This window comes from Giraffa tippelskirchi, chromosome 3 (assembly GCF_054371585.1).
Source record: "Giraffa tippelskirchi isolate mGirTip1 chromosome 3, T2T-mGirTip1v1.2.pri, whole genome shotgun sequence".
Classification (NCBI taxonomy): Eukaryota; Metazoa; Chordata; class Mammalia; order Artiodactyla; family Giraffidae; genus Giraffa; species Giraffa tippelskirchi.
This window is the reverse complement of record NC_137277.1, coordinates 145,025,939-145,038,568: the sequence shown is the minus strand read 5'-3', so window position 1 is coordinate 145,038,568 and position 12,630 is coordinate 145,025,939. Positions and strand designations below refer to the sequence as shown.

Below are 12,630 nucleotides of genomic sequence, written 5' to 3'. Positions count from 1 at the left end.
AGCTTCATCCTTATCACTATAAATAAATGTGATCTTATGACAACATTGGAGCTTTCATCATTTATTAAAAAGGAAAAGAAGAAACTTAAAAGTGGCTATACAACTCGTATCAAGAAATCTGCTTGCTCCCTGAGGTCAGCAGTTGACTTCAAATTTTACATTATTTATGCTGTGAATAAAAAGTTTTATTAATGGAAGCATCAATCCAAGGAAAACCATGCTCCATCTCACTATATTTTAGAGGACATATCATAAATAGTTTTCTCCAGCCAAATCTAATTCACTCAAAATTGGAAAAGACCATAGAAAACAAAAGATTAGTTTGGGAAATTATAGAATATTGATGCATTTAACATTCAATTCAATTGAATCAATTATTTAATTAACTAGAGGTTATCTGGAAGTTAGATATAATATGACTTTCCAAGGACATCTGGAATCTCTCTCTTCCTCTCTCTCTCTCTCACATACACACACACACACAGAGGCTTCAATCAGTAGTTCTTGAGGTTTGTGAATGTTATGAGTTTAAGAGTTTAAATCCACTGGTTTGTGCATTTTTCAGTCCCTAGTTCCTACAAAACAGGAAACACTATAGTTGCAGAAGGCAGGTCAGAACACTAACTGTTTCTTCCCAGAACCTTCGACCTGAACAACGTGACTGAAAAGTATCTGGGAAGAGAGTTTGGGAAGACTTCCTGTTTGTCTTCATTTATTAGACTCCTCTTTTCCAACACACACACATAAAACACATCATGAATGCCACATAATGTACTGACTCTGATTTGCCAGGATGATTTTATGTTTGTTTTCCATCTGAGGTCATTTCTTAATATATCTAGACATTGTTGCTGAAGACACAGGCTTGTTTCTGTCCCTCAGAGACCATTTTCCATAATGTCCCAATGCAGTGAGGAGGTGGATTTCAGCCTGCTGTAGCAATGCTGATCATCCCCACCGTGAACTATCTTAACCCATGAGGAAATTAAAACTTCAAGTGTCTGTTGTTTTTTGTTTATTAAGTCTGGGTGTAAAAGCAGGTCCCAAAAATGCCTCTCAATTCCTGCAGGCCATTTGGAAGTCAATTTTTATCTCCTCCCACAGCACTCTTCTCACAAATGCTACACAAGCAAGAGGAACAGCCTGCTTATCTCAGTCCCTTTGGTGAGGAGCTGCTGCCCAACTGGCCAAGAAGGGGTTCTGAGCAGCCACCCTCCTCTTCTACTCCCCAGAAAGGTTAGAGTGACAGGGCTGGAGTCAATGAAGTTGAAGAGATGGGTCCAGGCTGCTCAAGGCACCAGAGTGCTTTTCCTTCTGAGCCATTCACTGCTCTCCTCTCTTCCCTCTGAACTTCTTCCCTTTCCCTTTCTCCCTCATATTCCTGTGAGTGAAATTATGAAGTTGCTTCTTTGGCATGCTCTACACCAAACCTATAGCTTTTTCCCAAAAGCCAGCTCCTCTTTCAAGGCCTATCTCAATCAGTAGCAATTACCACTAGTTGAACTGCCTGATTTCTCCTGACCATTGTTCCTCCACTTAGTTGAAGTTGATTGTTGTTCACAGTTAGATCATTGAAATGGATTGGATCAATAAAAGTCCACTGAGGGGAAAAAAAGGAGACACTCCAAGTGTCCAAAAGAGAGGGAATTTAACATGGGACTTCATATATACAAGTGATGGAAGAGTTGAGAAACCAAGAGTGAACAATGAGGCAACACAGAGATTAGCACAGTAGGCAGTTATTCCACTCCCAGAAAAGAAGGAAGTGGTGTTACCAGAACCCAAGGGCCAGAGTCACGGAAGAAGCTAGAACCATAGTGGGCTCGATTTGCAGAAGCTGGAGCCACAGAGCAAACAACGTAGCTGTAGACTCTCCTACCAGTGCCTCCCATTGGCCAGAATTGGACCTGTCAAATCAGCCAGCAGGGGTTGACTCCTCTGCCATGCAGAGAAGGGGAGTGGGAGACAAAGAACAGATCTGCTAGCAAAAAGGCCAAGAACCAGCTCATAAGCTAAATACACTCTACTTAGTTCCCACAATTAATAACTGATACCCTCATTCTGGTGGTGGTTTAGTCACTAAGTCATGTCCAACTCTTGCAACTCTATGGACTGTAGCCTGCTGGGCTCCTCTGTCCATGGGATTTCCCAGGCAACAATACTGGAGTGGGTGCCATTTCCTTCTCCAGGGAATCTTCCCAACCGAGGGGTCAAACCCATGTCTCCTGTATTGCAGGTACATTCCTTACCACCTGAGCCACCAGGGAAGCCATCCTCACTCTATATTCTAAAAAATTAAGTCTCAAGAGGCTAAATAACACACTGGGAGTCGAATGGGGCAGCCAAGATTTGAACCTCGATTTCCCCAACTCTAAAATCCTTTTTCTTCTTAGGAGGCGAGGCTAAGATGGTGGAGGAATAGGACGGGGAGACCACTCTCTCCTCCATAAATTTATCGAAAGAACATCTGAACGCTGAGCAAACTTCACAAAACTACTTCTGAACGCTGGCAGAGGACGTCAGGCATCCACAAAGGCAGCGCATTATCTTCAAAAGGAGGTAGGAGAAATTATAAAAGATAAAAAGAGAGACAAAAGAGTTAGGGACGGAGACCCATCCCGGGGAGGGAGTCGTAAAAGAGGAGAAATTTTCCAAGCACCAGGAAACCCTCTCACCGGCGGGTTTGGGGGAAGATTTCGAATCTCAGAGGGCAACATAACTGGGAGAAAAAATAAATAAAACCCACAGATTAGGTGCCTAAAGGCAACTCCCAGCAAAGAACCCCAGACGCTGGCATCCGCCACCAGCAAGTGGGGGCTGAATGGAGAGGAGCGGGTGGCACTGCTTAGGGTAAGGACTGGGCGCGAACACCCTGAGGGCAATCTGAGGGAGCTAACCTGAGATAGCAACCTAAACTGTGGGACAGCCAGAGAGAGAGAACTATCCCGCGAAAAGCCCAAATCTAAGGCACTGCCGCCTGCTCACAGAACAAAGGACTGAGCGATACCAGAGGAGAGCTAGCCGGCTGCGGACCGCCCCATCCCCTGCCGGACACAGCAGGCAGGCGGGGTCCGCCAGAACCAAAAAGGGGCAAACTCGGCCCCAGAGAGGGCACCCCCTACCAAACTGCAAACAGGCTCCCAGTTTCTAAGCAAAGACTGCCTGAGATCCCAGAGGGTCGGCAGCCGCCGGGAGGGTCACAGCCAGAGACCAGCTCCCCAGAACTGACACAAAGCACACCGGAGCCGGGTGTGCCTAGAAACCGAGGCGGGGACCAGGGAGGTGATAAGTCGCACCACCCCAACAGGGGAGAGTGTGCTCGCCAAACTCCTGGCTGCCCGAGCTGCTCCGACCGGGGATCGGCACAAGCCGCGGGCCCAACCGAGTCTGCGCCTTTGTGGAGTAACCGGGAGCCTGAACCTGAACGGCTTAGACCTGGGAAGTGCACGCATCTCAGGTCCCACTCCCAGGCCGAGTAATCTGAAGCCTGAGCAGGGTAGACAGGGAAAGCACACACGCCGTGAGCGGGGGCGAACCCAGTGTGGCTGAGACACTGCGAGCTCACCACACACACGCCAGTGATATAGGTTTGCAGTGTTCCTCCCTCCCCACAGCACGACTGAACAAGCGAACCTAAAGAGACCACCTCCGCCCCTTTGTTGCAGGGCGGAAATTAGATACTGAAGAGACCTCCAAACAGAAGCCAAATAAACAGAGGGAAGCGCGTTGGAAGTGACAGGCCAACAGATTAAAATCCCTGTAGTTAACACCGACTGCATTGAAAGGGGCCTATAGATCTTGAAAAGTATAAGCAGGAATAAGGATCTATCTGAAACTGAACAGATCCCACACTGCTCACAACAGTTCCAGAGAAAGTACGGGATATATATTTTTACTATTATCGTTTTTTTTTAATTTTTTTCTTCTTTCTTTTTTCTTTAAGTCCTCTATTACACCTTTAACTTTCATTTTCATAACCCACTATTACCTTGCAAAAAAAAAAAAACCCTATTTTTAAAGCAAACTGCATACACATATCTTGTACCTTTTGTGTTTTCTTTTTTTTTTTTTACTGTTTTCTCCTGTTTTATATTTTTTACTGTTTTACTGTTTTTTTCTTTTTACACTGTTTCCTTTTTTCTTTTTTTTATATTGTATGTTTTATAAGAGTCTAACTTCTACTCTAGATTTTTAATCTTTGTTTTACATATTTGATATCAATTTTGTACATTTAAGAACCCAATCTTTAGGACCCATTTTTACTCAGGAGTGTGATTACTGGCTTGATTATTCTCTCCCCCTGTTGACGCTCTTCCTTCTCCCCCAGGGAACCTCTGTCTCCCACCCTCCTCCTCGTCTTCTCAACCCAATTCTGTGAATCTCTGAGGGTGTTCTCAGTACCGGAGAATACTTCGGGAACAGAATACTGCCCAGATCTCTCTCTCCCCTCTTGATTCCTCCCTTTCTACTCATGCTCACCTCTATTACCTTCCTCTCCCCTCTCTATGTATCTCTGTGAACCGCTCTGAGGGTTCCAGACTGTGGAGAGCACAGAGGGAAGTGCTTACTGGCTAGACTGCTCTCTCCAAGTTTGAGTCCCCCTCTTCCCCTCCTGGTCACCTCAAACCCCCCCCACCACCACCACTTCACCTCTCCATGTAACTCAGTGAACCTTTCTGGGTATCCCTCACTGTGGAGAATCTTTTCACCATTAACCTAAAAGTTTTATTATTGATGCTGTATGGATGGAGAAGTCTTGAGGCTACTGCAAGAATAAGACTGAAAGCCAGGGGAAACATTAATTAATAAGAGATCATCCAATAGCCTCCACATATACACTGAAACCAAGCTCCACCCAAGAGCCAATAAGTTCCAGAGCAAGACATACCATGCAAATTCTCCAGCAACGCAGGAACATAGCCCTGAGCATCAATATACAGGCTGCCCAGAGGCACACCAAATCCATAGACATCTCAAAACTCAATACTGGACACTCCATTGCACTCTAGAGAGAAGAAATCCAGCTCCACTCACCAGAACACCGACACAAGCTCCCCCAACCAGGAAGCCTTGATAAGCCACCCGTCCAACCCCACCCACAGTGAGGAACCTCCACAATAAAAAGGAACTTCATACTACCAGAATACAGAAGGGCCATGCCTAACACAGCAATCTAAACAAGATGAAAAGGCAGAGAAATACTCAGCAAGCAAAGAAAAATGAGAAATGCCCACCAAACCAAACAAAAGAGGAGGAGATAGGGAATCTATCTGAAAAAGAATTTAGAATAAGGATAATAAAAATGATCCAAAATCTTGAAAGCAAAATGGAGTTACAGATAAATAGCCTGGAGACAAGGATTGAGAAGATGCAAGAAATGTTTACCAAGGACCTAGAAGAAATAAAAAGGAGTCAATGTATAATGAATAATGAAATAAAGGAGATAAAAGACACTCTGGAGGGAACCAACAGTAGAATAACGGAGGCAGAAGATAGGATAAGTCAGGTAGAAGATAGAATGGTGGAAATAAACGAAGAAGAGAGGAAAAAAGAAAAAAGAATCAAAAGAAATGAGGAAAACCTCAGGGACCTCTGGGACAATATGAAACGCCCCAACATTCGAATCATAGGAGTCCCAGAAGAAGAAGATAAAAGGAAAGGCCATGAAAAAATACTCGAGGAGATCATAGTTGAAAATTTCCCTAAAATTGAGGAAGGAAATAGTCACAGAAGTCCAAGAAACCCAGAGAGTCCCAAACAGAATAAACCCAAGGCGAAACACCTCAAGACACATATTAATCAAATTAACAAAGATCAAACACAAAGAACAAATATTAAAAGCAGCAAGGGAAAAACAACAAATAACACACAAGGGGATCCCCATAAGGATAACAGCTGATCATTCAATAGAAACTCTTCAGGCTAGAAGGGAATGGCAGGACATACTTAAAGTAATGAAAGAGAATAATCTACAACCCAGATTACTGTACCCAGCAAGGATCTCATTCAGATATGAAGGAGAATTCAAAAGCTTTACAGACAAGCAAGAGCTGAGGGAATTCAGCACCACCAAACCAGCTCTCCAGCAAATGCTAAAGGATCTTCTCTAAACAGGAAAGACAGAAAGGATGTTTCAACACGAACTCAAAACAACAAAGTAAATGGCAACGGGATCATACTTATCAATAATTACCTTAAATGTAAATGGGTTGAATGCCCCAACCAAAAGACAAAGGCTGGCTGAATGGATACAAAAACAAGACCCCTATATATGCTGTCTACAAGAGACCCACCTCAAAACGAGGGACACATACAGACTGAAAGTGAAGGGATGGAAAAACATATTTCATGCAAACGGAGACCAAAAGAAAGCAGGAGTCGCAATACTCATTTCAGATAAAATAGACTTTAAAATAAAGGCTGTGAGAAGGGACAAAGAAGGACACTACATAATGATCAAAGGATCAGTCCAAGAAGAAGATGTAACAATTTTAAATATATATGCACCCAACATAGGAGCACCACAATATATAAGGCAAATACTAACAAGTATGAAAGGGGAAATTAACAATAACACAATAATAGTGGGAGACTTTAATACTCCACTCACACATATGGATAGATCAACTAAACAGAAAATTAACAAGGAAACACAAACTTTAAATGATACAATAGACAAATTAGATTTAATTGATATTTACAGGACTTTCCACCCCAAAACAATCAATTTCACCTTTTTCTCAAGTGCACACGGAACTTTCTCCAGGATGGATCACATCCTGGGCCATAAATCTAGCCTTGGTAAATTCAAAAAAAACTGAAATCATCCCAGTCATCTTCTCTGACCACAATGCAGTAAGATTAGACCTCAATTACAGGAAAAAAACTATTAAAAATTCCAACATATGGAGGCTAAACAACACGCTTCTGAATAACCAACAAATCACAGAAGAAATCAAAAAAGAAATCAAATTATGCATAGAAACAGATGAAAATGAAAACACAACAACCCAAAACCTATGGGACACTGTAAAAGCGATGCTAAGGGGAAGGTTCATAGCAATACAGGCGTATCTCAAGAAACAAGAAAAAAATCAAATAAATCAACTAACTCTACACCTAAAGCAACTAGAGAAGGAAGAAATGAAGAACCCCAGGGTCAGTAGCAGGAAAGAAATCTTAAAAATTAGGGCAGAAATAAATGCAAAAGAAACAAAAGAGACCATAGCAAAAATCAACAAAACTAAAAGCTGGTTTTTCGAGAAGATAAACAAAATTGACAAGCCATTAGCCAGACTCATCAAGAAACAAAGGGAGAAGAATCAGATCAACAAAATTAGAAATGAAAATGGAGAGATCACAACAGACTCCACAGAAATACAAAGGATCATAAGAGACTACTACCAACAGCTATATGCCAATAAAATGGACAACTTGGAAGAAATGGACAAATTCTTAGAAAAGTATAACTTTCCAAAACTGAACCAGGAAGAAATAGAAGATCTTAACAGACCCATCACAAGCACGGAAATCGAAACTGTAATCAGAAATCTTCCAGCAAACAAAAGCCCAGGACCAGACGGCTTCACAGCGGAATTCTACCAAAAATTTAGAGAAGAGCTAACACCTATCCTACTCAAACTCTTCCAGAAAATTGCAGAAGATGGTAAACTTCCAAACTCATTCTATGAGGCCACCATCACCCTAATTCCAAAACCAGACAAAGATGCCACAAAAAAAGAAAACTACAGGCCAACATCACTGATGAACATAGATGCAAAAATCCTTAATAAAATTCTAGCAAACAGAATCCAACATCATATTAAAAAGATCATACATCATGACCAAGTGGGCTTTATCCCAGGAATGCAAGGTTTCTTTAACATCCGCAAATCAATCAATGTAATACACCACATTAACAAATTGAAAGATAAAAACCATATGATTATCTCAATAGATGCAGGAAAAGCCTTTGATAAAATTCAACATCCATTTATGATAAAAACCCTCCAGAAAGCAGGAATAGAAGGAACATACCTCAACATAATAAAAGCTATATATGACAAACCCACAGCAAACATTATCCTCAATGGTGAAAAATTGAAAGCATTTCCCCTAAAGTCAGGAACAAGGCAAGGATGCCCACTCTCACCACTACTATTCAACATAGTTTTGGAAGTTTTGGCCACAGCAATTAGAGCAGAAAAAGAAATAAAAGGAATACAGATAGGAAAAGAAGAAGTAAAACTCTCACTGTTTGCAGATGACATGATCCTCTACATAGAAAACCCTAAAGATTCTACCAGAAAATTACTAGAGCTAATCAATGAAAATAGTAAAGTTGCAGCATATAAAATTAACACACAGAAATCCCTTGCATTCCTATACTCCAATAATGAGAAAACAGAAAGAGAAATTAAGGAAAAAATACCATTCACCATTGCAATGAAAAGAATAAAATACTTAGGAATATATCTACCTAAAGAAACAAAAGACGTATATATAGAAAACTACAAAACACTGATGAAAGAAATCAAAGAGGACACAAACAGATGGAGAAATATACCGTGTTCATGGATTGGAAGAATTAATATAGTGAAAATGAGTATACTACCCAAAGCAATCTATAGATTCAATGCAATCCCTATCAAGCTACCAATGGTATTTTTCACAGAACTAGAACAAAATCATTTCACAATTTGTATGGAAATATAAGAAACCTCGAATAGCCAAAGCAATCTTGAGAAAGAAGAATGGAACTGGAGGAATCAACCTGCCTGACTTCAGGCTCTACTACAAAGCCACAGTCATCAAGACAGTATGGTACTGGCACAAAGATAGAAATACAGATCAATGGAACAAAATAGAAAGCCCAGAGATAAACCCACGCACATATGGACACCTTATCTTCGACAAAGGAGGGAAGAATATACAATGGAGAAAAGACAATCTCTTTAACAAGTGGTGCTGGGAAAACTGGTCAACCATTTGTAAACGAATGAAACTAGAACACTTCCTAACACCATACACAAAAATAAACTCAAAATGGATTAAAGATCTAAACGTAAGACCAGAAACTATAAAACTCCTAGAGGAAAACATAGGCAAAACACTCTCCGACATAAATCACAGCAGGATCCTCCATGACCCACCTCCCAGAATATTGGAAATAAAAGCAAAAATAAACAAATGGGACCTAATTAAAATTAAAAGCTTTTGCACAACAAAGGAAACTATAAGCAAGGTGAAAAGACAGCCTTCAGAATGGGAGAAAATAATAGCAAATGAAGCAACAGACAAACAATTAATCTCAAAAATATACAAGCAACTCCTGCAGCTGAACTCCAGAAAAATAAATGACCCAATCAAAAAATGGGCCAAAGAACTAAACAGACATTTCTCCAAAGAAGACATACAGATAGCCAACAAACATGTGAAAAGATGCTCAACATCACTCATTATTAGAGAAATGCAAATCAAAACCACAATGAGGTACCATTTCACACCAGTCAGAATGGCTGCTATCCAAAAGTCTACAAGCAATAATTGCTGGAGAGGGTGTGGAGAAAAGGGAACCCTCTTACACTGTTGGTGGGAATGCAAGCTAGTACAGCCACTATGGAGAACAGTGTGGAGAGTCCTTAAAAAACTGGGAATAGAACTGCCATATGACCCAGCAATCCCACTGCTGGGCATACACACCGAGGAAACCAGAATTGAAAGAGACACGTGTACCCCAATGTTCATCGCAGCACTGTTTACAATAGCCAGGACATGGAAGCAACCTAGATGTCCATCAGCAGACGAGTGGATAAGGAAGCTGTGATACATATAAACAATGGAATATTACTCAGCCATTAAAAAAATACATTTGAATTGGTTCTATTGAGATGGATGAAACTGGAGCCCATAATACAGAGTGAAGTACGCCAGAAAGAAAAACACGAATACAGTATACTAATGCATATATATGGAATTTGAAAGATGGTAACGATAACCCTACATGCGAGACAGAATAAGAGACACAGATGCATAGAACAGTCTTATGGACTCTGAGGGAGAAGGGGAGGGTGGGACATTCTGGGAGAATAGCATTGAAACATGTATATTATCATATGTGAAACAGAACACCATTCCATGTTCGATGCATGAGACAAATGCTCAGGGCTGGGGCAATGGGATGACCCAGAGGGATGGGATGGGGAGGGAGGTGGGAGGGGGGTCCAGGAAGGGGAACACATATAAACTCATGGCTGATTAATGTCAATGTATGGCAAAAACTACTACAATATTGTAAAGTAATTAGCCCCCAACTAAAATAAATAAATTTATTTTAAATAATTAAATAAATAAATAAAATCCTTTTTCTTTCCCCCCTCTCTTGACTGCTTTCTCTTGCCAGTAACTCTTCAGCTATAATATTTACACCATAATGGGATATAGTCTTAAAGTGTAAACAAGCATGTGAAGTTTTGAATAGAAAATTCATTATTTATCATTTTTCCTAATTAAATAAGAAAGTAGTAACATCTATAAACCATAGACTCATATTTATCGTAAACACTTAAAATATAAACCTATAAAATGCTAACATTAGCAAGAGCTGGGTAAATGATATACAGGCTCTATCTGACCTGTCTCTTGAGAAACCTGTATGCAGGTCAGGAAGCAACAGTTAGAACTGGACATGGAACAACAGACTGGTTCCAAATAGGAAAAGGAGTACATCAAGGCTGTATATTGTCACCCTGCTTATTTAACTTATATGCAGAGTACATCATGAGAAATGCTGGGCTGGAAGAAACACAAGCTGGAATCAAGATTGCCGGGAGAAATATCAATAACCTCAGATATGCAGATGACACCACCCTTATGGCAGAAAGTGAAGAAGAACTAAAGAGCCTCTTGATGAAGGTGAAAGAGGAGAGTGAAAAAGTTGGCTTAAAGCTCAACGTTCAGAAAACTAAGATCATGGCATCTGGTCCCATCACTTCATGGGAAATAGATGGGGAAACAGCGGAAATAGTGTCAGACTTTATTTTTTGGGGCTCCAAAATCACTGCTGATGGTGATTGCAGCCATGAAATTAAAAGACGCTTACTCCTTGGAAGGAAGGTTATGGCCAACCTAGATAACATATTGAAAAGCAGAGACATTACTTTGCCAACAAAAGTCCGTCTAGTCAAGGCTATGGTTTTTCCAGTGGTCACGTATGGATGTGAGATTTGGACGGTGAAGAAAGCTGAGCGCCGAAGAATTGATGCTTTTGAACTGTGGTGTTGGAGAAGACTCTTGAGAGTCCCTTGGACTGCAAGGAGATCCAATCAATCCATCCTAAAAGAGATCAATCCTGGGTGTTCATTGGAAGGACTGATGTTGAAGCTGAAACTCCAATACTTTGGCCACCTCATGCGAAGGGTTGACTCATTGGAAAAGACCCTAATGCTGGGTAGGATTGGGGGCGGGAGGAGAAGGGGATGACAGAGGATGAGATGGTTGGATGGCATCACCAACTCGATGGACATGGGTTTGGGTGGACTCCGGGAGTTGGTGATGGACAGAGAGGCCTGGCGTGCTGCAATTCATGGGGTCGCAAAGAGTCGGACACGACTGAGAGACTGAACTGAACTGATCTATACTGTCTTTACAATTTTTCTATAAAAATTATTGCAAAATAAAATGTTTATTTGTTAAGACCCACTGAATGTTTAATATCTCCATTGATATGGAAGATCCATTTGTTTGTTCCTCTTGTTACCCATTTTTGAATCCCCTTTCCAATGACTTTGTTCGTTGTTCATGGCTTTCTTGTCATCCCTAACCCCTCAGATTGACTTCATTTTATGTTCAAGCCAGGAAACTTTGCAATTTGAATTTGGAAGAGACAGAACTCACTTAGTTTAGTTCCCACTCTCTATGGTTGTATCATATTAAAATGTTTCCTTTTCAAATAATTATACCACATAGCACTTTTAAATATAACTACTTGAAGAAAAGCAATTTTAGAAAATCAAAAACAGCCCACAAAGGTGTTGACGGGGTAACAATTGCTTAATCTAGGATCAAGAAGCCTCTAAAGAGAGTTTCCTGATTTTCTTTAGCATATGAGAGAAAATAAAGGAAGAATTAGAAAAGAAGAGGCAAGGAGAGCAAAATGATATTAAGAAGACAAACACTTTGGAAAGGGGAAGGCTAAAAAGGAATTTTTAATTCCCGTTCATTTCATATCAGCCAAATTGCCAAATGATAATACCTGGTAGATGTTAAGTCTTAATTTAAATACCACCATCTAAATCAAAGAAATATTATGAGGCCTATATTTTAAAATCTTCTCATGGCACACACCAGACAAAAAAATCTTTTAACACTCTGCTTTAAACTAAGAAAGTTCTGTCAACTATTTTCTTCTTGTCTTTTTATTACTCCTAAGGTTCCCAAAATAGTACCTTTGCTTAGATATTCATTTTATACACTTAAATAGAAGATAACTTTTTCCTTTTCTTTTCTCCCCACTCCCTGCTCCCTACAACCCACCACCTCTCAGAGATGCTAGAGAGATAAAGGATCTTTAAGCATCTACATATTAGTCATGTTACTGGCTAATGAAAAGAGTTATTTTTCCTTTTCTGG

General features: G+C 40.5%; 1 protein-coding gene across 11 annotated transcripts in view; it reads right to left on the bottom strand.

Annotated features, from left to right (window-relative positions):
* PLCL1 (phospholipase C like 1 (inactive)) overlaps nt 1-12,630 on the bottom strand; it is a 357,116-nt gene that overhangs the window by 111,561 nt on the left and 232,925 nt on the right. The gene's annotated exons all lie outside the window — the stretch shown is intronic.